This window comes from Lissotriton helveticus, chromosome 3_1, assembly GCF_964261635.1.
Source record: "Lissotriton helveticus chromosome 3_1, aLisHel1.1, whole genome shotgun sequence".
Classification (NCBI taxonomy): Eukaryota; Metazoa; Chordata; class Amphibia; order Caudata; family Salamandridae; genus Lissotriton; species Lissotriton helveticus.
Window position 1 is genome coordinate 1235848543 of NC_136061.1, and position 26013 is coordinate 1235874555.

A 26013-nucleotide genomic window follows, 5' to 3' on the forward strand; every position below is an offset into this window, starting at 1 on the left:
TTGCATGATACATCTCATTTCCCGTTTTTCTTGTCGCAAACGCTGCTATTTTGCGAATCGCAGCGTTTGCGACAAGAAAAAAGCTTGATACATCTACCCCTAAATCATTTATTTATTAGTATGTACAAAATTGCAAATTGCTTGGCGAGTGTTCTTAAAGCCATTTTTTATCAAATTTAATATTCACTCTGCCCAGGAAGCGCTATCTCTGGTTCTGTCTTCCCCAAATGAAATGGTTTGCCATAAGATATGCACAGTTTTAAAAAACTTTTTTGTCTATTTATTAGGGATTTTTTTTTACAGTAGTTTTATTCCAATATATTATGTGAGCTGGTTGGATCCTTGATTGTCTTATGTATTTATTGTATTATCTGCACATTATGCAGTACGCTCAATATAAGAATTACCCTTGGGATGTAGCGATGTATAAGAAAGAATTTTGTACTATTTGTAAAGTTTGTCTCTTTTTTTAATTTATTGATGTGTTTTTGTGGACCTCCGTAGGAATTCCAAACCAAAATAAACAAATTGAATTGAATGCTCAGTCCTTCTCAAAAGACACATGGAACACTTCCACCATTAAAACCAACCCACCCTCCACTTCCTAAAGGGAAGCATACATGTTTTATTCCTTACTTGTGCTTATTGAGCTATAAAGCGGTTTAATAACTGTTAGACCAGACTGCCTTGAGGTGGTCTCCCCAGAACATTTTGGCTTCCTACCAATTTTTCTGACATTGTTTTTGCTAGCCTTAGGACTTTGAGCACTTTACCCCTGCTAGCCAGTGCTAACGTGCATGTGCTTACTTCTCTAAACAAGGTAATATTGACTCATACCAAAATGGCATATGTTCTTTTTTTATAAGTCCCTAGTACGGTGCTCCTCAGGTGCCCAGGGCCTGTCAAAATAAATGCTATCTGTGAGCCTGCAATCTTGATTGTGCCACCCACTTAAGTAGCTCTTTAAACATGTCACAGGCCTGCCATTACAGAACCTGTCTGTGCAGTTAAAACTGCTATTTTGACCTGTCAAAATAAACCTTTTCATGTCAAAAATGGTACAATGGACACCAACATGTGATATCCTTCAAGGTTTTTACAATTCTCAAGGCAGTAGTTAGGGTGTACTATCTTTAAACACACTCTGTCCATGAGCGTAAATGTATAACTGCAAAATCTGATGCCTCATCAGGTTCTGCAACCCAGGACATGCAGTTGAACAAGTGTATTCGAACAATCCAATTAGGGTCAAACATTATCATTCTTTTGTAATTCAATCTATTCCCTAAGTAATTAGTAGTAATCCATAAATTCAACCAGACATTTTCCTACTCCACACTTTGTACAATATCTCTCACCTTTGCGTAAACCAAAAAGTGAACATGCAGCAAAACTGCTGGACTGTCTGAGACTTTTCATACAGAAATGGAGTCTCAGCTGTCCACCCTGGAAAGCTAAACTATTGTGTTTCTATCTAGGAACCTAATTCGATATTTCTATGCTATGCCCTTGTACGGTTATAATCAATAATATCCTTATAAAGGCATAAGAATCGTATCCATATTTAGTCGTTGCCCATGCAGTCCACATTAAGCAAGGCTACTTCCCCGGACTCCTAGAAAGCACAACGAGTTCTCTAAACAAACCAAACCTCCAGCAACCTGGGAAATCCCCATTGCTTTTGTTTTGATTTCGTCCTAGAACTCCTGTGAGCACTGTCAGAACGGCCAGTTCTTAGTGACATCTTTATTGACGTCTTATGTCCAACCTTACGTCAAACCCGGCACCTTTCAGGTATAAATATACCAATGCTGCCTTAAGCAAACACACGGTGGTTTGGAGCAGAGCGGCTATCTACTTGCCCGAGAGCCCAGCTGATGCAAGATCCCACGGGCGCCGCCCCTCCCCTTTGACGCACTGAGAGAGATGCTGTCTTTTCTCCTGCCGAGAAATCCAGCTCCGGTGTTTCCAGATACCCTTGCGGGTTACTGGGATATCGAGTCCTGAGAGAGAGTTACCAGACCTCTTGCTTTCTATTACCCAGGTACGGATCTGACTAAACCCTTAAAGAGAATTCTTGAGTCAGATTCTTGGCAAAACGAACTTAACTGAAACTGCTACTTACTTACTCCTTTTACAGTTACACCGGGGTAGGCGTATTTAGAAGCACCAGTTGAGTACGTTAGTCAATGTGGAGTGGTGTGGCTCACTGGTTAGAGGCGGCAGACCCGGAAGCAGAGGACGGCCCGGGACCAGGGTTCAAATCCTGACGCGGCAGGGTCGTGGACCAGGGTCAGCGGACTTGATAATTCTCGCCTCGGTGCCTACTCTAACCAGGGATCACACTCGGCAACTCTGGGCATTAGCTTTCCTTATCTCCACAACGGCCCCCCACATACGCCGGGGATGCCTGGTTTCACCTTGGAGATACCCAGTAGGGACCATCTCACAGGGAAAGCCAGGACGGGTTCCCCAGCGGTCTACAGCGCAGAGATACTCCTTCGGGAGTCGATTCTAGCGCAAGAAACCCACAATTAATGTATGTATATTTTTTATCTATTTTAAAGTATCTTATGTCTAAGAAACCATATCAATGCTTTTACAGTATTATTTCATAATACTCCTTTTACTGTACGCACTTTACTTTACTATGAGTATTGCAATTGTGGCAATTCATTTCTCTTGCATGAGAAAGAAGACTGCTCAATAAATAACACCTTTTATTGAAAACGCCCGTCTCTCTTTTCTCTGCACTCTGGTGAAACTAAGTATGCACACTTGACTGAGTGAAATAGCTGTCTATTGTTTTCACACGACTCTAGAGATACACTTGTCATGTTTTATGGTTGTCAGAAGCTAATCCCTTCTTGTCTATCCAGGGAGGTTAAACTCCTCCTCGTTTATTCGAGAAAGTTTCTAGTGACCTCTGAGCTAGCTGCAAACCTTAAGTCTAATATAGTCAGTAGAGACCTAGATGACCTCAGTCCTACGTCTACACTGCTGTTTATATTATTCCAATGCGCAGAGCCTATTGGGAATATAGGAACTACAATACATGGCGCCCAACGTTTGGTAAGGCGATAAATCTAACGCAAGACGTTAGAGTAACTCAGTCGTGCTTTTTCACACAGACCCCTTTTTCCCGTAAATACTCCAAAAGACGTCTGGAGTGGGTAAAAGGTTAAAATCCGCCGGACCTTAGTAGGAAGAGATTCCTATGTATTGTTTTTGGTTTAGTGAACGTTGAAGGATACAGTGTTCCAAAATAATGTGCACCTAATCTTTGTTTCCCTTGAAACTTGATCTGCAACCAAAAAAACTTTCTGTCAGTAAAATGCCTGACGGAGACAAAGAAAGAGATGCTACAGTGTCTCAACTGTTGTTGGATGACACAACTTCCCAACAGAATGACCCGAATGTTATAACGTAAGAAGAACTATAACTATTAAACTTATAGAAAATGGACTGACATCGCGAGGTGGTACAGTCATATTCGTGGTAGAGGCCCATGAATATCGGCAGAGAGAGGTATTCTATTCATGGATACACTTTCCAGCAGCAAATGCTGTGACACACGACTTCCACTATTACAAAATAGAGGAACCTCCGGATGAATACACTCCTTTCGAGGAGGTGGAAATCCCATTAAATCACCAAGAGCACCTGCTCTGGTTTAAAGGCGCCCTAAAACATAATAATCACATCACCAGGCTCGGTCCACTAGGTAGACCAGGAGCAACATGGCCGGTTCTCGCCAGCTACACACCACATTCAGACATCGAAAGAATGTCAGACCGGGAACTTTTAGCACAGCTAAAAATACTAATTAAAATCCATAGACAATTGGTCCAATATGTAATGCAGACTTCAACAGGCCAACCAGCGATTAACATTCCACAGCTGACCCCTCATCAGGGGAACACAAACAAGATTACACCACAGAACATACAATCATGTCTTGGTAAAGTACCTACAAAACGGGAAAAAATTCCATTCTGGTTAGCACAAAAAAATCACTCAAATAGAGGCAGTATTTCTTGATACTACACCTACTGAGAAACACATAATTCTGACTACCTGTCTTCCAATGGGGATCGCACCACATATGGAGGACTGTGACACTTGGGGCACAGTCTTTGCTTCAATTTACACAAAAACACATGGTGTTCCGTCCATGGCAGTAATACCAGATGTGCTAAGACAGATTCAAAATGAACACGGTCCAGAACCTGCTTTAACTCTGGGTATGAAATTACTGAAAGACTTCAAGCAGGTCTCGGCTATATTATTAGCCAACATAAAAGGAGAAGCAGCATCTCTGGCGATCCGCCAGAAATTGATAGAAACAGATATAGCAGAACAACCATTGGAACTTGCCAGAATCATAGAAAAATCCTATGAAGAACTAGGTAGAGATAGTTTGGGTGGGAAACCAGTAAAACCCCAACTAACTGAAAATATATTTATTAAAAATAATCTAAGCACTCCAAAAAAGAGCTGGGATGGAAATAAACAATCCACTCCCAAAGAAAAAAGATTCCAGTCCAGAGGAAGGTCTCCTCAACGAAGAGAAAGATCTCCTGACCAAGGAAACAAGTCTCCCCAGAGGGAGCCCTCTGAGAAAAGATACAACCTTAGAAATAGGGATAATTTGAAAAAACCTGATAGATATCAAGATATTGATACACGTCCCTCTCGATCTTTTCAGACTTCCTCGCAGAAATGGGAAAGAAGAGGACGGTCAGAACACAGGGAAGAGCACGTCAAGTCCAAAGACAAGGAACCTGCTCATCAAAGTAAAAAATTACAATTTCCAAGAAAGAAGGTAGCCAGTATTAAAATAATTAAACATGCCGAGGATACTGAGGACACAACTGAAAAACGGAGAGTGGGCCCAGACAATGCTAGACAGCGCAGCAGAAAGGACCATAGCTCGCAAGATCCTGATGAATCTTCTGGAGACAGTGGACACGAATGAATACATTCAGGTGGAAACTGCAGATACCAGGGTTAGCAAACCTCATAAAATATACGAGATAACTTTACATATAGAGGGAGATAAGACCAGGAAAGTAAGGGGTCTCTTTTGGGATAATATTTCGAAAGGCTATGACATCCTTTTAGCTGAGAAAGACTGGCCACCGGAGTTTGTCAGGGAATGCCCTCATGGCGAAGAAATGATTATGCCTGCCTTCTCAAATCATATTCCAATTCATAAAAAATATACATATGCAAGAAAATGGGCAGTAGCCCAAGCTCCTGCATTATACAAAAATCATGTAGGATGGGATGAGGACTCTCCTCCTCATAAAATCCAGTTAAAATGTCAACCCACTGCACAAAGGCAGTACCCAATTAAGCAATAAGCTAAAAAGCAAGCCAGGGAGATCTTAGATCAACTTGAATACCAAGGGGTGATTGAAACATGCACCTCACAAATGAACAATCCTTTGTTTCCTGTCTCCAAGCCAGACGATTCATATCGTCTAGTTTTGGACTACAGACACCTTAACTCATGTTGCAAAACATTTGCAGTACAAAATTCACACAGTGCAGCACTAATGAATAACATTGTGCGCAAAAAAACCAAAACGACATTAGACATCTCTAATGGATTCTTTTGTCAAAACATTGCACCTGAAAGCAGGTATTTGACCGCTTTCTCAATAAATGGGTCACAGAAAAATTTCTGTCGACTCCCACAGGGATTCAAGAATAGCCCAGGATTATTCTCAGCAAGGGTAACAGAGTTACTACAAATATATGATGATGAGGCATTATCTTATGTCGATGACATCTATCTCACAGTTGATGACCTGGAGACTCACTTGAAAAGAGTAAACACCATAATACTTGGGTTTGCAGCTGAGGGTTACAAATTCAACTTTAAAAAGTAACGAATTGCCCATCTAACAGTCCTGTTTTTAGGATATGAATTATCAAGTGAAGGCAAAAGCCTAGCAGACAACTTCTTAGAGAAGTGCGCTGTACTCCAAGCACCAAAAACGCTGAAGAACTTACAATCAATACTAGGTTTCCTGAATTTCGAGAGAACATACATTCTAAATTATGCAGAGAGGGTTCAATCTCTCTATGAATTAATAAAACCTGATTTTAAACCAATCAATTGGACTCAGAAATTTTGAGATCATTGCAAACAGACATGTTAGCTAAAACAAAATTGCAAACATGCGAAAACATACGCAACCTTGTAATCCGAGTCATCCCAGGAAGATGCGGATTCACGTACCTGACCTCTAATGAGGGAGAAACGGTACCAATATCTTACAAATCACATTTGTACACACAAGCTGAAAAAACATTCAGTCTTACCGAAAACATTGTAAATGCGGTTCAAACTGCTGTAGCAAAAGAAAGAGCCCAAGCCCAAGGGAGAAGGATAAGTGTTTTAACAGCAGAATCAGCCTTTGAGGCATTAACAAGCCCACACAATTTGACTGCTGTGGCATTAGATCCAAAATGGATACAATGGGAAAATTCTCTTGCTGCTGAAGACCTGAAATACTATTTTGACCCGAAAACGAAAAAACTGAAAGATCTAACATATGAAAAGAATATCCTCTGCCAATTGAAATTTAGCCTCTACAACATTACGCCTGTATAATATATACAGACGGATCAGCACAACCCGCAGTTGGGAGTAAGCAAGCTTACAGTGCTGCGTTCGCGGTTGTTAAATGCCGTGGCACGGAGGTAAATTGAGACCACTGGTAACTATGTCTCAATCTGTAAAAGATAGTTCGGCTCAACGAACTGAACTACTAGCTTTAAAGATGGCGTCGATATTGCCGATCGCGAATTCCCCACACTAATAGTGTGCGATTCGCATTACTGCATCAAATCTTACAATAATGACTTGCAGAACTGGGTTCAAAACGATTACAAAGATGACACAGGTGCCACAATAAAGCATAAAAAGCTTTGGGAACAAGTAGTTCTTTTACAGAAAGAACTACAAAAGACTCACGTGATACATACACTGAGTCATCAACATGATGGCGTTCACATTGCAGGGAATTCATTGGCTGACACAGCCACAGCTGAAGCATCTCAACCGGCTTCCGTAGTTACTAAAAAGCGTTCAGAAAAATATATAGACAGGGAGACAATGCTGGCGGTAAAAACATCTTCAAAAGGCGACTGTGCAGCACTACCCGTGAACTATCCACTCAATTATACATACATAATTGATGCAAACTCCGTTCCTTTTGCTCGAATCCCTGGAGTGGGGGATAGAGTAATTCCAAACACGAACAGGAGAGTCTTTTTAATAGCAGACGCACATATGGGAATGGGTCTAAGGCATCAAGAAATCTTGAAATCTCTGAAAGAATTACAATCAGAATACTGGTGGCCGGGGATGAGCCTGCATAACTACAAATTTGCAATGGGCTGTCCAAACTGCAACAGAGATCGCAGTGGCGAACCGACCGGAGTATTGCCAGGACCCTTCTTTTAGAAAGCATAAGGCTATCTATACGCAGGAATCCAGTAGGAGAAATGCGTCCCATTTATGTTTAAGGCTAGATTCACTTAAAATGTAGACACCAGCACTCGGCCTGCGCCAGAACTGTTATAAAATATTTGCGAGTCCGTATCGGCACATACGCAATTGCCATGCTACATTCTGACCAGGGTCCTGCTTTTAGCTCTCGAGCTTATAAGGAGGCCATGGCCAGCATGGGCATTGAGTTGCGGTACTCTTGTCCCTTCCATCCTGAGGGAAATGCGGTAGTGGAAAGAAAAAACCGGGACATAAAGCAATCTATAACGGCGAGGGTATTTGGTTCAGGTGATGGGTGGGTCCAACATTTAACAAGTGTCCAACGTAGTCTTAATAATCTGCCAAGAAATTCTCTGAAAGGTTTCAGTCAGTACGAACTATTGTTCAGGACTAGAATGCATATTCAGGACCTTGATAGTCAGACTTCAGTGGTGGAAGAAAAATGCTTTGAAAAAATGCTTTGATATCAAAGATCGTTTGGCTATTTTACAGGACTTAAATGAAACAAGAAAAGGCCTGAGCAACGACTTTTCTGAAGATCCAAGCGAGCCTGAAGAAAAGCCAGCAACAAAAACTTTAAAAGACAAAGTAACAGAACTCTTTCATCCTCTCAAAAAAACCTATCTGATTTCTCCATGGATTGAATTTTGGATTGTGTTAGGTATACTTTTCCTCCTGCTTTGGCTCATCATGGTTCTTTGTTTGGGAAAATTAATTGAGGGAAAATACAGTTCAATGGACACAGCAAGTCAGAACATCAACTTGGTCCTAAAGCCACACAAGTCATCTCACATCGAGAAAAGAGAACTATCATCAGTGAATGTCACAGCCAATCCAATACCCGGTGGGGTAGCATGGGACAAAACGGATTATGAAATCTATGGCCCGGTTAAACTCTTGAAATATCCACATCAGTTCAAGGTTTCATTAAGTGACTTTGTAAAACCGAGTACATTCTCTGATGATTGGGACTTTGAAAGTATTAATGATATGATGTCAGATTTAGTGATGTCAGCAAAATTTACAGAACATGATTACTTACAGGGTTCATCAAATTATGAAGAAATGTATTGTTATAATCACTTTGCACATAACTATTTGCATAAATCTGCTCAACCTAGAAATGTGTTTAATTATAATCAATGGGAACATTGTGCAACTCCACCTCAAAGCAGTTCGAAAAATTTTTACGAGAAATTCTCATACTTCTCAGGGTTTAACACAAGTGATGCAGAAACATTTTATTTCAAACTGTTAAATACGACAGGGTTAAAAACAATGCTGACAAATACTAAATTGATCTATTCTGAAACATTTTATGAAAAAATGATTACATTTGGTTTTGAATTCTGGAAAAATAACATTGAAACAAAAACCATCTGGGGAACCAAAGATTGGCAGGTCCAAGGTCTAGAAGCATTGTTTAGAGCCTGCATGATCCCAGAACAAATAAAATTCTTGAATGATACCATTCAACAGACTACTTGTCTTGGCCTAGCCAAGATAAAAGATTTAAACAAACCGTCTATTCCAAAACCAACACCTGACAGTAATAGCACTACAGATGTTGAGATAGACGTATCCCATATTTTTAACCAAAACAGAACACATCCTGATTGGAAAAAATGGTTGATCTGGCCCACAGACACAAATAACTGTCAAGATAGATTCCTGAACAAAATACAGGTGTTAAAAATGACCAGGCCAGACCCTAGATACTCCCAGAGACAACATGCAGGGATAGTTACAACATACAGTGTAGGCAAACTATGCCTTGAGTGGCTACAAAAATCCACCCTGGCTGAAATTAAGCAACACTTGACTTTACTTAAAGACGGTGCTGACTTGCGTGATTTCATAATGGGACCACGCAAACAGCGTCAAAAACGTTTCATAGCGGCCGGTATATACGGTGCGTACAACGAAGCTTGGAAAGTAATGCAAATTGAAACAGCAGAAAAAATACGAGAAATTGATCGTATTAATTTGGAAAAATCACTTTCTGTTGTGGACAATGGGTTAATGACTCTGTCTTCCAGAATATATTCACTGGACAGTATTGTATCATCTGCTATTGATATAATAGAGCAGGACTTACTAATGTTACAACACGGTCAACCCCAATTACGTTCTATTGTACAGCTTGGCTGGACGTTGCAAAATCTGCGTTCAGGCTACGTACCATGGCGTTTAATCAACACAACGTCTTTATTCTCTATCTTTAACCTTACTGATAAACAAATCAGTTTGGCACAAAAAGGAGCAGACTATACAATTCTGAGCATTGAAAAACTTGAGAGATTACCATTGACAATGTCAGAAAGACCTGTCATTGAATGGATAATACACGGAATAATTACAATTCCGATAACAACTTTCCAATTTAAATACTGCTAAGAGTATATACCAGCGGGCCAGTATGAAAGGTTGGGTAAAGGGTACATCAAGTCATCATGGAAATTACCTTATACACACACATGTTACAGTGAAAAGAAACAGAATGTATTTCTTAGTGGTAAAAATTGTAAACAATCACTAAGCGGTATACTTCTGTGTCAAGGTATTAACCTGCATGGGGCCTGTGAAGGGACTTCAAATAACCTTTCATGTCACCTGCATGGCACTCCTGCAAAACAGATAGAGCCATTTTTTAGACGGCTTTCTAACGGGAGCTATATTCTAATAGTGGACCACAGCTGTTGTGGCATGGTGCCAGGGAAAGCCTATCTCGTCAGCGTGAGTTCCATGGTCACTTGCTGTATGCAAGTATTGTATCCAAACAGCACTCCAGATACGGAGGCAACAATTTGGCCTTCTTTGAATATCTCTTCTATTCGAATTGATACTTTAAGCAGAATAAAGTCTGTTCTTTTACAGACAACATTGCCCTTAACGTCATCAAAAGAAACGTATTATCTGCAAGTTGCAAGGACAACGGCACAGATACATAGCCTTTTATCTACAAATTGCCCCGTACATTTCGCAGAAAAGCTAAGCCAAATCCTAAATATGTCAGATACCAGTGGCATCCCACATGGATTTAAGACAATTTTTTCGGGACTGTTGACACCCTTCAAAACAGTTCTGGGCATTTTTCCTAATTTTGTCCATTCTGTCTTTGGCAGCCTACCACTTCTTTTGGGACTCGTAGCAGGAATTTTATTTTTGATCCTTCTGCTCCGATATGGCAAGCCAAGTCGCAGACAAGACTCCAGCAACGATAGAAGAAACGATCCTAGCTATACGCTATCGGGACCGCATAACTAAAGTCCTAGGATTAGCCCGGCTAAGAGATCTGAATATGACCTGGTTTCTTTCATTCAGACCCATCTTGCAGAATTGCATCTTACCTGTGCTACGATGTATGCTATGCGGAGAAGAATGCGTGTTGGACGTCTGTCTTACACTACCATCAGCAGTACCATTGGATACAGATACTTTGCTAAGTCCTGTAACGGCTCATGCATCGTGTTGTCCCCAGCGGCTACCGATTCTGATGACAGCATTCGTTGAGACTTCATCACTACGATTATGTGGCAGTGAAGTACAAGATGAGAGCAGCATCACCCAGGTGCGACCTTCTCTGAGCATTGCTGATCCTGACATCGATGATAGCAATCATTCTCACGACTGCACTGTTGCGGCATTTTCAAACTTGGTCGAACTTTCACCTGAAGCCTTAGACCAATTTTTGGAGAGTCTGTCTGAAATGATGTTCTCCCCTGAACAGAAATAATAACTTTTTAAGCAACGAGCACACAGCGTTCCCTGAACTCTGAATTCGGCATTCAGCTTTGATAAACAAAAGCTACTGAAAATATTTGGAACTATTTTTCCCCTGAAAACTTTTTTTTTTTTTTCCAATTTCAAAATATTTACTTTTTTCGGGCACATGTACTCTGCTTAAAGTAAACCTATTCTTAGAGAACAGAGCTTCTATTTTAGGAACTCTAGAGACAATATTTTACCTCAACCTCTAGCACATGTACAAGCATTTGTATTATTATGTGATGGAATGGTCTCGACCTTCTCTTCTGTATTAAGAGCCATTTCATGTGTAATTTTCGCAAATCATTCAGCTGATAAATATATGCAATCCTTTTTTCTGAATGATAACACTGCTTGAAAAGCGTACAGTACCAATAATAATTTTCATGTATTTACCATATACCATTTCAAATGCAAAGTATGTATTTTGGGGTGGGTTGGAAAAACACATGCACTTTTATATGTTTACTATTGCTTAGTTTTTGTAATGATGGACATTAGATCGTGGAGTGGGTATTGTGTTTCTATCTAGGAACCTAATTCGATATTTCTATTTTATGCCCTTGTACGGTTATAATCAATAATATCCTTATAAAGGCATAAGAATCGTATCCATATTTAGTCATGGCCCATGCAGTCCACATTAAGCAAGGTTACTTCCCCGGACTCCTAGAAAGCACAACGAGTTCTCTAAACAAACCAAACCTCCAGCAACCTGGGAAATCTCCATTGCTTTTGTTTTGATTTCGTCCTAGAACTCCTGTGAGCACTGTAAGAACGGCCAGTTGTTAGTGACATCTTTATTGACGTCTTATGTCCAACCTTACGTCAAACCCGGCACCTTTCAGGTATAAATCTACCAACGCTGCCTTAAGCAAACACACAGTGGTTTGGAGCAGAGCGGCTATCTACTTGCCCGAGAGCCCAGCTGATGTGAGAGCCCACGGACGCCGCCCCTCCCCTTTGACGCACTGAGAGAGACGCTGTCTTTTCTCCTGCCGAGAAATCCAGCTCCGGTGTTTCCAGATACCCTCGCGGGTTACTGGGATATCGAGTCCTGAGAGAGAGATACCAGACCTCCTGCTTTCTATTACCCAGGTACGGAGCTGACTAAACCCTTAAAGAGAATTCTTGAGTCAGATTCTTGGCAAAACCAACTTAACTTAAACTGCTACTTACTTACTCCTTCCCACGTATTAGGCTTAGGTCAGGTACACCGGGGTAGGCGTATTTAGAAGCACCAGTTGAGTACGTTAGTCAATGTATATATGTATGTATATCTTTTATCTATTTTAAAGTATCTTATGGCTAAGAAACCATATCAATGCTTTTACAGTATTATTTCATAATACTCCTTTTACTGTACGCACTTTACTTTACTATGAGTATTGCAATTGTGGCAATTCATTTCTCTTGCATGAGAAAGAAGACTGCTCAATAAATAACACCTTTTATTGAAAACGCCCGTCTCTCTTTTCTCTGCACTCTGGTGAAACTAAGTATGCACACTTGACTGAGTGAAATAGCTGTCTATTGTTTTCACACGACTCTAGAGATACACTCTTATTCTGAGGGAGCAAAGTTGTCATGTTTTATGGTTGTCAGAAGCTAATCCCTTCTTGTCTATCCAGGGAGGTTAAACTCCTCCTCGTTTATTCGAGAAAGTTTCTAGTGACCTCTGAGGTAGCTGGCAAACCTTAAGTCTAATATAGTCGTTAGAGACCTAGATGACCTCAGTCCTACGTCTACGCTGCTGTTTATATTATTCCAATGCGCAGAGCCTATTGGGAATATAGGAACTACACTACAATACAGTGGTTGGCCTTAAACAGTTCTGCCAGGAAAAGGGACTAACAATTAAGAAGGGGCATCAAAAAGTTGGAGATTCAGAAAGCACTGAGGGCATAGACAGATGTCCACCAGTTGATTTCTGTCACAAAAGAGCAACAGAATGCGGATGATATCGAGGTGCAGATCTATACCAGGACAACAGCCATGGAATGTAGACTTCAGGGGAAAAGGACGACTCATCCCCTGAACTGGATCCTGCTGCCAGAGAAGGAAGCAGTGTTTCATCGCATGACCTGTCCCCAGATGAACTGGTAGAAAGGAAGGAAAAGAGGGAGTTTCAACTGCAAATGGCCCAATTTAAAATGGAATAGAGGAAAGCTGGCGCAGAAAAATCCTCTGAGGAGAAAAAGTTGTTAATGGCTCAAAAACTGAGTGCAAAGGAACTTGATGTCAAGGCCAGAAAGGCAGAGTCCAACAGTGATGGTGGCAGCATAACTGCAGTTGCTGAAGGAGACATAACGGTTTGCATTCCCAAGGATCTGGTGCCCAGTTATGTGGTGGGAGATGACATTGACAAGTGTTTTTCTGCCAATGAGCTAGCCCTGAGGGTGCAAAAGATCCCAGAAGAACAATGAAGAGGGGTGTTTTGTGGAAACACATGCTTACCACGGGTGGGACACACTTCTTACTTTAGAGGTTGGGGACCAAACCAGGTACTTTACTATGGAGACCATCTTGATGGTGAAATTTGGGCTGACCCCTGAAAAGTGCCTTCAAAGGTTCAGGGACACCCAGAAGCTCCCCACCAATCCTGGGTAGGTTTTGTGGAGTCCTCCAGCAAGGCATTGAAGAGTTTCTGTGTGAGGCAGCATAGTTAATGATTATGAGAGAGATGCCTGGCATTAGTTTTCTAGAACTGAATCAGCTAGTTGACAGTAGTCTGACTGGCCCCATGAAGCTTGCTGATGAGGTAGACCTCTGGAATGGCACCAGAGTGTCCAAAATTTTATCTGTGGGGCTCCCATAATGGTGATCAGGGGTCCCACCAGAAGAAAGAGGGGGAAAACTTACAAATAAGGGAGTAGTGGGTAGTGGTAACCAGTCCCTGTCTGAGACTATGCAGAAGCGGTTCTTTGAAAAGCATACAGGGAGATGTGTACTCTAATGCACAGAGTGCTGTAAGTATACGCACTCCAAGGGTGACTCTAAATGTCTCAAGGACACAGGCCCGAGTGTTGGGCAGACACCTGTGTTGGCTAGTGAAGCACCCAGGGAGCAAGTAGTCCTACTTAGCTTTGGAAATCAGACAGAGGTGACCCTAGTTTCCCTGAGGGATAAGGAGATGGTGCCAAAAGCCCATATCCCTGCCAGTACTTCTAAGTACACACAGTGGTCCCCATTGATGGGCAATGGATGGAGGCTCCGAGAGACACAGGAGCCTGCATGACTACTGGAAAGTGTCAGCTGGTGTCCTCGGAGGAGGCCCTCCCTAACACATTCTAGCAAGTCATAGGCACCGACAATCAAGAGAGCAATCTACTGGTTACTCTGGTTCGCTTTCCTCTAAAAGTAGCTGTGAACCCTGTCATCCTTGTAGATTGCCTGTTGGACAATGACCTGGAGCAGACTATCTGGAGAGAGTGGCAGAGTGCTGGTCACACTTGGAGCTGTTGGGATTGCCTGAATGGGTCTGTATGTCCACAAGGTCCATGGCTGCCTGGGTAGGGAGTCAAGGGCATCTGGAGCCTGGAACAATGTCCTAGATGGCTTCCAAGAAGAAGAGAGGCAAGGGGCATGAGAAACAAGTCCCTTTAATTCCCATGGTCAATGTTGACCTGGCACCTGAGGAGGATACCTCTGAACCAACTGGGGAGCACATTGCCACCCTGGGTGACCTGTCAGAGCTTGCTTGTTGGCAAGTTGGAGGCGGGCCCACCAGGGAGTAATTTTGCAAATTGCAGAGAGATTGTCCCACTCTAGAGGGCTTTGAGGAGACACGCTGAGGCCTAGGCAGCAGTGCCACCTCTGGAGATCACCTCATCTATTGGGAGAATGACCTCCTATAGTGAGCCTAAGGCTTCTGGATCTGGGGCATCCCATCCGCTGGTGGTCCACCAGTAATACAGGGCCTTTGTACTTGGTTTGGCTCATGACACTCCTGGTGGGGCATCTGGGACAAGACAAGACCTTCGTAAGGCTTGTCGCCCACTTCTATTGGCTCCAGGTGAAGAAGGCCTTCGATGCATTTTGTAGGTCCTGTCCCGCCTGCCAGACCAGTTGGAAGCCATGGAAAAACCTCACAGCTTCCCTAGCCCATTACCTTTCGTTGGCAATCCTTTTGAGAGGGTACGCATCAACATTGTTAGACCCCTTGGACCTCAAAACAGGTTTATGCAACAGATTATTTATGGCCTCAGTGAATCATGCCACTCGCTACCCAGAGGCAATTCCTTTGTGTTCTGTGGCTGCACCTTTGGTGGCAAGGGTCCTTAGGGGGATGTTTACCCATGTGCAGTTCCCCAAAGAGGTAGTTTCTGACAAACAACTTACTCAATGTCAGCATACATGAAGTTCATGTGGGATGAGTGTGGGGTAACTTAGAAGTTCTCCACACCCTATCATCCCCAAACCAACGGTCTTCAAGAGCGATTTAATAAGACCTTGGAAGGCACGATAAAGGGCCTACCTGGGCTTATGAGGTGTAAGTGAGACATCCTCCTTCATGTCTTCTCTTTGCCTACAGGAAGGTGTTACAGAAAGGAGTACGGTTTTGCCCCTTTGAACTCCTCAACAACCAGCTTATCAGGGGACCTCTAGCCTTGTAAAAGAAGAGTGGTAGCAAGCTCCAAGGAAACCCCCTCAGGACGTGGTCAGCTACATCCTGGACTTCTGCAACCAGATGCACTGCTTCTGCAAAAAAGGTGAAAAGAAAACTTGAGGCCAGTCAAGAAGTTATGAAACTCTGGTATGAACAGAAGGCCAGTCTGGTAGAGTTTCAGCCTGGTGAGAAAGTGTGGATTATGGAGCCTATGGAACTCATGTTTGCTGGATAGGCCCATATTAGGTGAAGGAGTGGAAGGGGAGTCCATCTACCTGGTGCATTAAAGGACCATAAAAACCCCTTGAAGGTGCTCCATGTGAACTTCCTCAAACCCCACTTTGAGAGGTCCAAAATGAGCTTGCTTCTGGTAATGGATGAAAGAGTGGAAGAGGATTGTGAGCCTCTTCCTAACCTACTGTCTGCCCAGGAACACGATGGGTCAGTGATCGGTCTCTACCTCTCCTCTATACTGACGCCAAGGCAGCGGAGTGACTGTCGTTAATTACTAGGACAGCTTGCTTCTCTGTTCAGCCCTCACCTCGGGACTCACACACCTGAGCAACCATGACATAGATACTGGAGACAGGCTACCTGTTAAGAATAAAAATTACTGGTTGTCCGATAAGGTGACATGCCAGTATCAAGGAGGAAGTCTACAAGATGGTGGCATTAGGGGTGACTGAGCCTTCCAACAGTGCCTGGTCTGGCCCGTTAGGGTTGGTGGTGCCCAAGGCTGTCCCACCGGGCCCCACTCCGGAACTTACATTCAGTTTGACCTACTGGGGTCTCAACTCCTTTATTAAAAACTGACGCACACCCCATTCCATGAGCTAAAGAGCTCATATAAAGGCTGGTCACTGTCAAGTTCCTCAGTACTTTTGATATACCATTGCTCTGACTGAGGGGGAAAAAGAGAGGTCTGTGTTTTCAACCCCAGAGGGCCACCTTCAGTTTTGGGTGATGCCCTTTAATTTGAAGAATGCCCATTCCACCTTTCAGAGGTTGGTCAACAGGTTCATAGTTGGGAAGGATGCATTCTATGCAACCTACACGGAAGACATAGCTGTCTACAGCTTCAGCTGGGAGGAATCCCTGTAACACCTTCATTAGCTGCTTTAGACCCTGCAGCAGGTGGGCCTGACTATCAAGGCCAGTAAGTACCCGATAGGTCAGGATTCTGTAGTTTATCTGGGCCACATTGTGGGCGAGGGCAAGGTACAACTCCTCCAGGCCATGATTGAGACTATCTTAGCCTGGCAATCCCCTAGAAGGCAGACTGAAGTGAGGGTCTTCATGAGCCTCACAGGATATAATAGGGGTAAACTTAGAAGCGTGGCCAGGTTACACCTTGCGCAAAACCAATATTTGAGTAACAGTATGACCAAATATCTTCAGGGTTGCTCCAGGGAAAAAAATGGAAACAGCCGGATCACTGACATAATATCAAGGGACAAAATATCGAGTAGCAAAAATATCGTTAACAAAATATCTACGGACAAAATATCGAATTTGTATCTACAAACAGGTAAGTACAAAAATATCGAGTACAAAATATTGTTTACAAAAATATAGTTTATAAAAATATCGACTTTATTAAAAACAGTGTTAAATTAAATTAATATTACAAATTAATTACTAAAATATACTTAAACATACTTAAATTAACTTATAATAATTAAATAATTAATGAAAGTTATAAAAAAAGTTTACAATAATATTTGTTAATATATATATATATATATATATATAGTAACATAATATTATTAAATAATATCCAATATTATTACCGTACGATAGCGGAAGTGTAAAAATTACTATTCCTACTCCAGAGAGTGCAACAGTAGGGAAATCGTTGGATAGCGTAGGGATAAAAATTACTATTCCCACTCCAATTAGTGAAAAAGTAGGGAAAGCGTTGGATAGCGTAGGGGTTAACATTACTATTCCCACTCCAAAGAGTGCAACAGTAGGGAAAGCGTTGGATAGCTTAGGGGTAAAAATTACTATTCCCTCTCCAGTGAGTGCAACAGTAGGGAAAGCGTTGGATAGCGTAGAGGTAAAAATTACTATTCCCACTCCAGTGGGTGCAACAGTGGGGAAAGCGTTGGATAGCGTAGGGGTAAAAATTACTATTCCCTCTCCAGTGAGTGCAACAGTAGGGAAAGCGTTGGATAGCGTAGAGGTAAAAATTACTATTCCAACTCTAAAGAGTGCAACAGTAGGGAACGCGTTGGATAGTGTAGGGGTTAAAAATACTATTCCCACTCCAAAGAATGCAACAGTAGGGAAAGCGTTGGATAGCGAAGGGGTAAAAATTACTATTCCCACTCCAGTGGGTGCAACAGTAGGGAAAGCATTGGATAGCGTAGGGGTAAAAATTACTATTCCCACTCCAGTGAGTGCAACAGTAGGGAAAGCGTTGGATAGCGTAGAGGTAAAAATTACTATTCCCACTCCAGTGGGTGCAACAGTGGGGAAAGCGTTGGATAGCGTAGGGGTAAAAATTACTATTCTCACTCCAGTGCGTGCAACAGTAGGGAAAGCGTTGGATAGCGTAGAGGTAAAAAATACTATTCCAACTCCAAAGAGTGCAACAGTAGGGAAAGTGCTGGATAGCGTAGGGGTACAAATTACTATTCCCACTCCAGTGAGTGCAACAGTAGGGAAAGCGTTGGATAGCGTAGGGGTAAAAATTACTATTCCCACTCCAGTGAGTGCAACAGTAGGGATAGCGTTGGATAGCGTAGGTGTAAACATTATTATTCCCACTCCAGTGAGTGCAACAGTAGGGAAAGCGCTGGATAGCGTAGAGGTAAAAATTACTATTCCCACTCCAGTGGGCGCAACAGTGGGGAAAGGGTTGGATAGGATAGGGGTAAAAATTACTATTCTCACTCCAGTGAGCGCAACAGTAGGGAAAGCGTTGGATAGCATAGAGGTAAAAATTAATATTCCAACTCCAAAGAGTGCAACAGTAGGGAAAGCGCTGGATAGCGTAGGGGTAAAAACTACTATTCCCACTCCAGTGAGTGCAACAGTAGGGAAAGCGTTGGATAGCGTAGAGGTAAAAATTACTTTTCCCACTCCAGAGAGTGCAACAGTAGGGAAAGTAAATACTTCATATATTATTTAAAAAAATATATAAATTAATATCTATAAAAAATGTATTAAAAGTAATTACCAATTTAATATAATATAATAATTAATCAATTAAAATTACAAATTAAAATTAATTATTACAATTAATTACCTATTAATACAAAATATTTACAAATTAACAATTAATAATTTAAAATTTTAAAATTAATTAACAATTAATTCAAATTAAATACAATTACATAAATTGATTTCTTTTATTAATTATAAATAAATTACTACCCACCCTATTCACCTATAAACCCACAACCCGCTACAGAAAATAAATTAGTAAAATTAACATATTTAGCAATTAATCAATTAAATAAAATTAATTGGCAATTCAAATTTAATAAATTGCCCATAAAACATTAATTAACAATTAATTCAAAATAAATACCAATAAATACATGTACATATTTAATTAATTATAAATAAATTACTTCCCACCCTATTCCCCTATAAACCCACAACCCGCTACAGAAAATAAATTAGTAAAATTAACATATTTAGCAATTAATCAATTAAATAAAATTAATTGGCAATTCAAATTTAATTAATTACCCATAAAAAATTAATTAACAAATAATTCTAATAAATACCAATAAATAAATTTACATATTTAATTAAATATATATAAATTACTTCCCACCCATTTTCCCCTATAAATCCACAACCCGCTACAGATTTAAATTACGCAAAAATTAAAAAAACACAATTCATTAATTCAAATAAATTATAACATAAATACACACTTTTCACACATATAATAACATAAAAAACACTATAAAAAATTCGATATTATTAAAAATTCGATAATTTTAATAACCTATAATATATACTTCGATATTTTAACTTTCTATATTTTTAACATTCGATATTACATTACTTACCTTAAAAACGATATTTTTGATGTCTATATTCTGTCCATTCGATATTTTGTTCATTCTATATTTTAAACTCGATATTATGTCCATTCGATATTTTGTAGTCGATATTTTGACTGATTACCGGAAACGGCCACCCGCGTCCCAATAATCCTCTGTAACTGAAAGTACACAGTGGATAAACAGTAAACAAAATATCACTCCAGAGCAAAGGACAAATTGACATTCAAAATTGAGCCATATCAAATCATCAGTCCAATAAAGTTTCCAGATTCAAGGTGTTCTCAAATGGTTTTCTTCTTTATTTTCTTGTTTCCATTATCCTTATCACAATCGTAGATGCATTATACATGAGATCATGATGGTGAGTTAGTATAGATGATAACACCAAATGTAGCCAATAGCCTACACGTGTTTCATCTCAGGAAAACTCACCCGACGACTTCTCCAGGGCAAGTACAATTCTCTGTAAGCTTGATCACCACATTCCAGGTAAAACCTGTGTGTGGGCCCATATAATATGAGGTTTGTTAAGGTATATGGCCCCATTGTTGCTTCCTTAACAGAGCTGACTTCAAAGGAGCAGCCCAAACAGGTGATCTAGACAGAGGTCTGCCAGAAAGCATTTGATACCCTCAAGAAGGTCATACGTACCGCACCCATAATCAAGGATCCTAACTTATGTCAAGAGTTCATAGTACAGGCAGACAATTCAGAGAATGGCATAGGGGCGGCCTTAGCACAGTCAAATGAGGAGGACCCTGGCCAACTAGTAACCTTCATTAGCAAGAGGCTACTTCCAGGGGAACAGAAGTGGAGTGTGATTGAGAGAGAGGCCTTTGCTGTGGTCTGGGCATTGAAGAAGCTGAAACAATACCTGTTTTGAACTCACTTCTGGGTTCAGACAATCCGCAGACCTCTCAGATAACTCATGAAAATAGGGAGTGAAAATCCTAAACTGTGAGGTGATCCATCTCCCTACAGGGACTTTATGGTGGAACACAACCCTGGGTCAGACCTCAGCAATACTGTCTATCAGGTTCTTCTGCCTTAGTGCTGACAACTTCCAAGGAGTTAGGTACTTCTCCCCACTTTAAGCTGGGGGAACATGTTAGACATGTTAGCCTTGTGGTGGGCTTCCTTCAAAATATTTGCCCTCCTCCTCCATTTTTTCTGATCTCCTTTTTGCTGGCCTTTGGACTCTAAGCACTTTAACTCTGCTAACCAGTGTTACAATGCATGTGCTCTCTCCTCTAAAAATTGCAATATTAGCTCATACCCAGTTGGCATGGGTAATTTACTTATTCATCTCTAGTACAGCACACTATAGATGCCCAGAACCTATAAAATAAATGCTATATGTGGTCCTGCAGCATTGCTTGGGCCACCTACATAAGTAACCATTTAAATGCCATTGCAGAGCTTGTGTGTGCAGGTTAAGCTTCCATTTCAGCCTGGCAGAAGAAACAGTTTGCCAGGCTCAAACCTTTGTTTTTAATACATATGTCACTTCTAGGGTAGGCTGTGAACACCCCAGAGGACAGGGTGCAATGTATTTAAAAAGCAGGCCATGTACTTTTAAGTTTTATATGTCCTGATTGTAAAAATCTCTTACATTATTTTTTCACTTAAACATGATCTACATCTTCCATAGGATAACATTGGGAATACCTTATTACATTTTATAATTGTAATTTCCAAATGGGAAGATATGACTGGTTCAAGTGTGGTGTCTGGAATCCGAATTTAAAATCCTAAATTATGGTGAAGCTGAATTTTAAATTACAATACTGAAAATGCCACTTTTAGAAAATTCAAGTCCCCCATGGAGCCCAATGATAAATTCGAATTGTCATGTTTTCTATAATTCTCAATCACCTCTGTTTCCTACATTAATGAGGTTGACTTGCATTTGAGTACTGTTCATTGTTATTTTATATCCCTGTATAGACAGCTATTTTTGTATTAGACAGGACATTTTTACATGTATGTTAGCATAATTCTTATTATAGATGCTTGAGTATTTTTCACTCTATAACTTCCACTTATTGACCCTTCTAGTTACCCCTTTTGATTTTTATGTTCCACTTTGGGCGTCTATTTCAATCTCTCCTTATGTTTTCTCTATCTACATTTCACCCTCACATCTCCTCTTCTCGTTTTCATTTTGCATTTACTTTTTCATTTTTACACACTTTTTTAAACAAAACAGCAGGAATAGTGAGGAGACCATTTTAAGCACCCACTCAATTTTCCACAAGTCAGTTCCTTTCACTCCAATATGGCGGACAGTTGTTCCACCCGCGTCAATACCTGAGTCCTCTTTCCATTGCCCATTAGCCTTTCACTGTTCAAAACACTGCGCACTAATGCGGCTCGCAAACCCACACCGGCGTTGCTTCTTAGCCAGCGGAGCTTTTACTGCGGTATCAAGAAGGATTAGCTGTTTACGGTAAGCCATATCCCCCCTCTAGTTCTTATCGGGTCCTCACCGATGTAGTTACCTTGATTATTAACCTGGCACCTCGTTTGCAGGAGCCTTATATGAATGGATCGCCATTGATGTACCATTGTTCCAGTAATCTTACTTCAGTGTTCAGCAACTTTACAGCAGCGTTTTTCACAAAGGTAAACACTAGATTCTTTCAATTCTCTACTGCACATTCAGTGATTCACTGCAATATAACTTGTTAGGGGTCTCATACGTTTACTCACGTATGTTTATTACCTCCTTAGCTGCTCTGTTTAGAGACTGATTTAGACATCTCCAGTTGCTGGTTTTGGACTGTGGCTTCTTTTGCCATTTCGAAGTTTCGTTTTAAGGTACATTGAACAGCCTCGAGGCATTCTTGATTCATTTTTCACGCTCCACTTTTTCCATCTTATTTCACTTTGATTGGTAATATCTTACACTTTGGAAATGGCACTTTTTCCCCTGAATTTCAATTCTTTAGTCGCCTTCCACATCACGTCTGCCTTTACATCACTCACTTTGATTCTGACGCACTTATAGATTGGAATTATTCAGGCACTATTCTATTTGTTTGAGCTCTTGTCAGCTTATATCATGATCTATATGTATGTTGAATACTCTATTGTAATGTATATACCTGTTACAGAATCCCCTGATGAAGGGCTATTGTCTAAAGCCCGAAATGCATTGGGAACCATTGAAATTTGATTTTGCATGCTGAATTCAAGCAGCAACATTGCATTTTCTTTCGCGTTGGAAATGATCTGCTATGATGTTGGAATAAATTCTGCAGACTTTCAACTACTTAAAGCTCATTATTATTTTTTTCAAAATTTCTGAGATACCATTGATAATGTTTTGATTACCTTGTTACTATTGTATTATCACATAGATTTACTTGGGATATTTGAAAACGTTGGTTGTACACTGTCTTGTGACACATTAGTAGTGCACTAGGTCAACCTAGATATCTATCTAGGTTTCTCTCTCTTCATTACTTTTAGAAAATTGGCATTTTTGTGCTTTAGCCATTTAGTGTCCACAGCCTGTCTTTGTTCACACGACTGAATGTAGTTGGCAGTTAGACTTTGTGTATTCCTCCTAGACAGTCATAAACAATTGGTGTGGCTCACTGGTTAGAGGCGGCAGACCCGGGAGCAGAGGACGGCCCAGGACCAGGGTTCAATTCCCGATGCGGCAGGGTCTTGGACCAGGGTCAACAGACTCGATAATTCTCGCCTCGGTGCCTACTCTAACTAGGGATCACACTCGGCAACTCTGGGCATTAGCTTGCCTCATCTCCACAACGGCCCCCCACATACGTCGGGGATGCCTGGTTTCACCTTGGAGATACCCAGTAGGGACCATCTCACAGGGAAAGCCAGGACGGGTTCCCCAGCGGTCTACAGCGCAGAGATACTCCTTCGGGAGTCGATTCTAGCGCTTTAGAAACCCACAATCAATCAATCTGAGGTTTGACTGAATGGGCCACCACTTTCAGGATAGGAGGGTAGGAGCTGGCCTCAGCCTCACTTACAGCTGTATAGGCTGTGTCCTGTTTCTATACAAAGGGCTGTATAGCTCTTGTAGTTAGTCTGGAGTCAGGGCAGGGAAAGCAGGGCACCTGTGCACTTCAATGTCATGCCTCTAGCAGCATCTCCCCAATTCAAAGGCACAACTGTGAATAAAAGAAGGACATCAGACACGACCACTTAAATACACTTCTGATTTGTGGATACTCTGACAGGAAGAAGAACTCTGTGTTAAGGAGTACCACTCTGATGGAATGCATGCTGCTGGACTCCTGCTTTGCTGTGCTGACCTGCTGCCTTCTGCCCTCTTGCCTGGATGAGAAGGACTGGACATGCATCTCTTGTTGGCTGGCCTTCTGACTTGAAGCCTAAGCCCTTTGGACCTGATTTACAATAATTTTATGGACGTCAGCACAGTAAGCCTTCCTACAGAACTGCTGTGCATCAAAAAAGGGAAGGAAAGTGCTGTATCTACAAGATATGGTGCAAGGGTGTCTGCATTGTAAGAGTGATTGTTGTTGTGCAGCAAGGGACCAACCTCCACAAAAACAATCACAATAATTATTTTCCTCTTTCTATGTGTGCTGCAGAAAGCAGCACACAAAGAAAAAGGAACAAAAAGTAGAAATAAAGATATTTCTCCTCGTTGTGCATCCCTCGCACCTCCCCTGGGGAGGAGTAGTAATCTGGCACATTCCCAGGTTTATGAAACCTTGCTGATCTGGGAATACATCAGGTTCCATGGATGTTGCATCGGATTACCCATAGCAAAACCCATGCAGAGTAATGGGAGAAAAGGGACCGTATTTACAATGCCACAAAAAGCCATGCAGGGTAACTTTACGTGGCCTTGTAAATATGGACAGGCACACTGCGCCACTGGTGCATCCAAAAAAGTGACACACTGGCAACACAATGGGCTTGTGAATAATATGCTTTGAATGCATGTTTATTCCACCCATGGGTTGCATTGGTGTAGTGTTACATAGATCATGTATGGGATATTGTTTCCCAAGAGAATATTTTCTTTATGATCTGTGTGCCTGTAGTAATATGAAGAAGCTGTTTCCTCACTTCAGTGGGAACTCTCATGTAAAATTAATATACTTGTAGCTGTTTAGAACCAATTTGATTACCAGAGAGATTAACATAGTGTTCAAACTATTTAGATCATCAACTTCAGTATCAATAAATTTGGCAAAAGTAACGTTTGATTATTTATGAGAATTAGATATATAAAAAACAGACACAAATAGGTATACAAATAATGTCAGTACTATTAATATCTCCTTCAGACCAAACTCATAAAGAGTGCTGTGGAGCAAGGATAAGAGTACACATACTTTTTGCCATGGCTCATAAATTCTCCAGATAGATCTTTCCGAAAATGAAGAGATGTTGTAAACCTAAAATGGCACACCTGAACTGCACTCAACATTCATAATTTTTTGCAAATTTTCCTTGAAAGAAATACATTTTGAAGCACTTTGTGAGAAATGTGTCTTTTGAAATTTTAAACTATTAGTGTATTTTAAGTTTCATTCAATAATATTTAATTTGAAGAACATTGAAAAAGGATATACATTACTCAAGCAGGTAGATGTCCAATTTCATTTGAAGTTCAACCAATTGTTTGGCTAGATTTGGCTCACAAAAATAGGAAGTTGTGGTCAGCATTTAGTTTGGAATGGGTACGTTTCATAACTAAAGGGCCAAATCCGATGACGGTGGGACTGCACCGACAGCCCGACTTGGCAGTCCCACCACCATCGGATCCATGTAATCCGCCCTTCATATTATCATGTCAGGCAGATGGTTGGTGGTCGTGAAGACCGACCGACATGCATCCGGCGGGCACCTTGAGCACACCGGTGCATTGGTGGGGAATCATATCCATACAACGGTGGCAGTGCTCACCAGGGACCGCCATAGGAATTATGATGTCCCTATCCGCCCACCTTTCCATGGCGGGTTGACCCACCATGGAAAGGCAGGAGGAAAGGGACTTTGGTGGCCCGTAGTGGGCCCCCATCAACCGGCCCTAAACTGTGGGTCTGGAGCCTCCATATAGTGCAGGGATA

The 26013-nt window shown here is 41.2% G+C and overlaps 1 protein-coding gene across 1 annotated transcript in view; it reads left to right on the plus strand.

The window, feature by feature from the left end:
* The window catches only part of LOC144824919 (NXPE family member 1-like), a 749464-nt gene that overhangs the window by 390775 nt on the left and 332676 nt on the right, over positions 1-26013 (plus strand). The gene's annotated exons all lie outside the window — the stretch shown is intronic.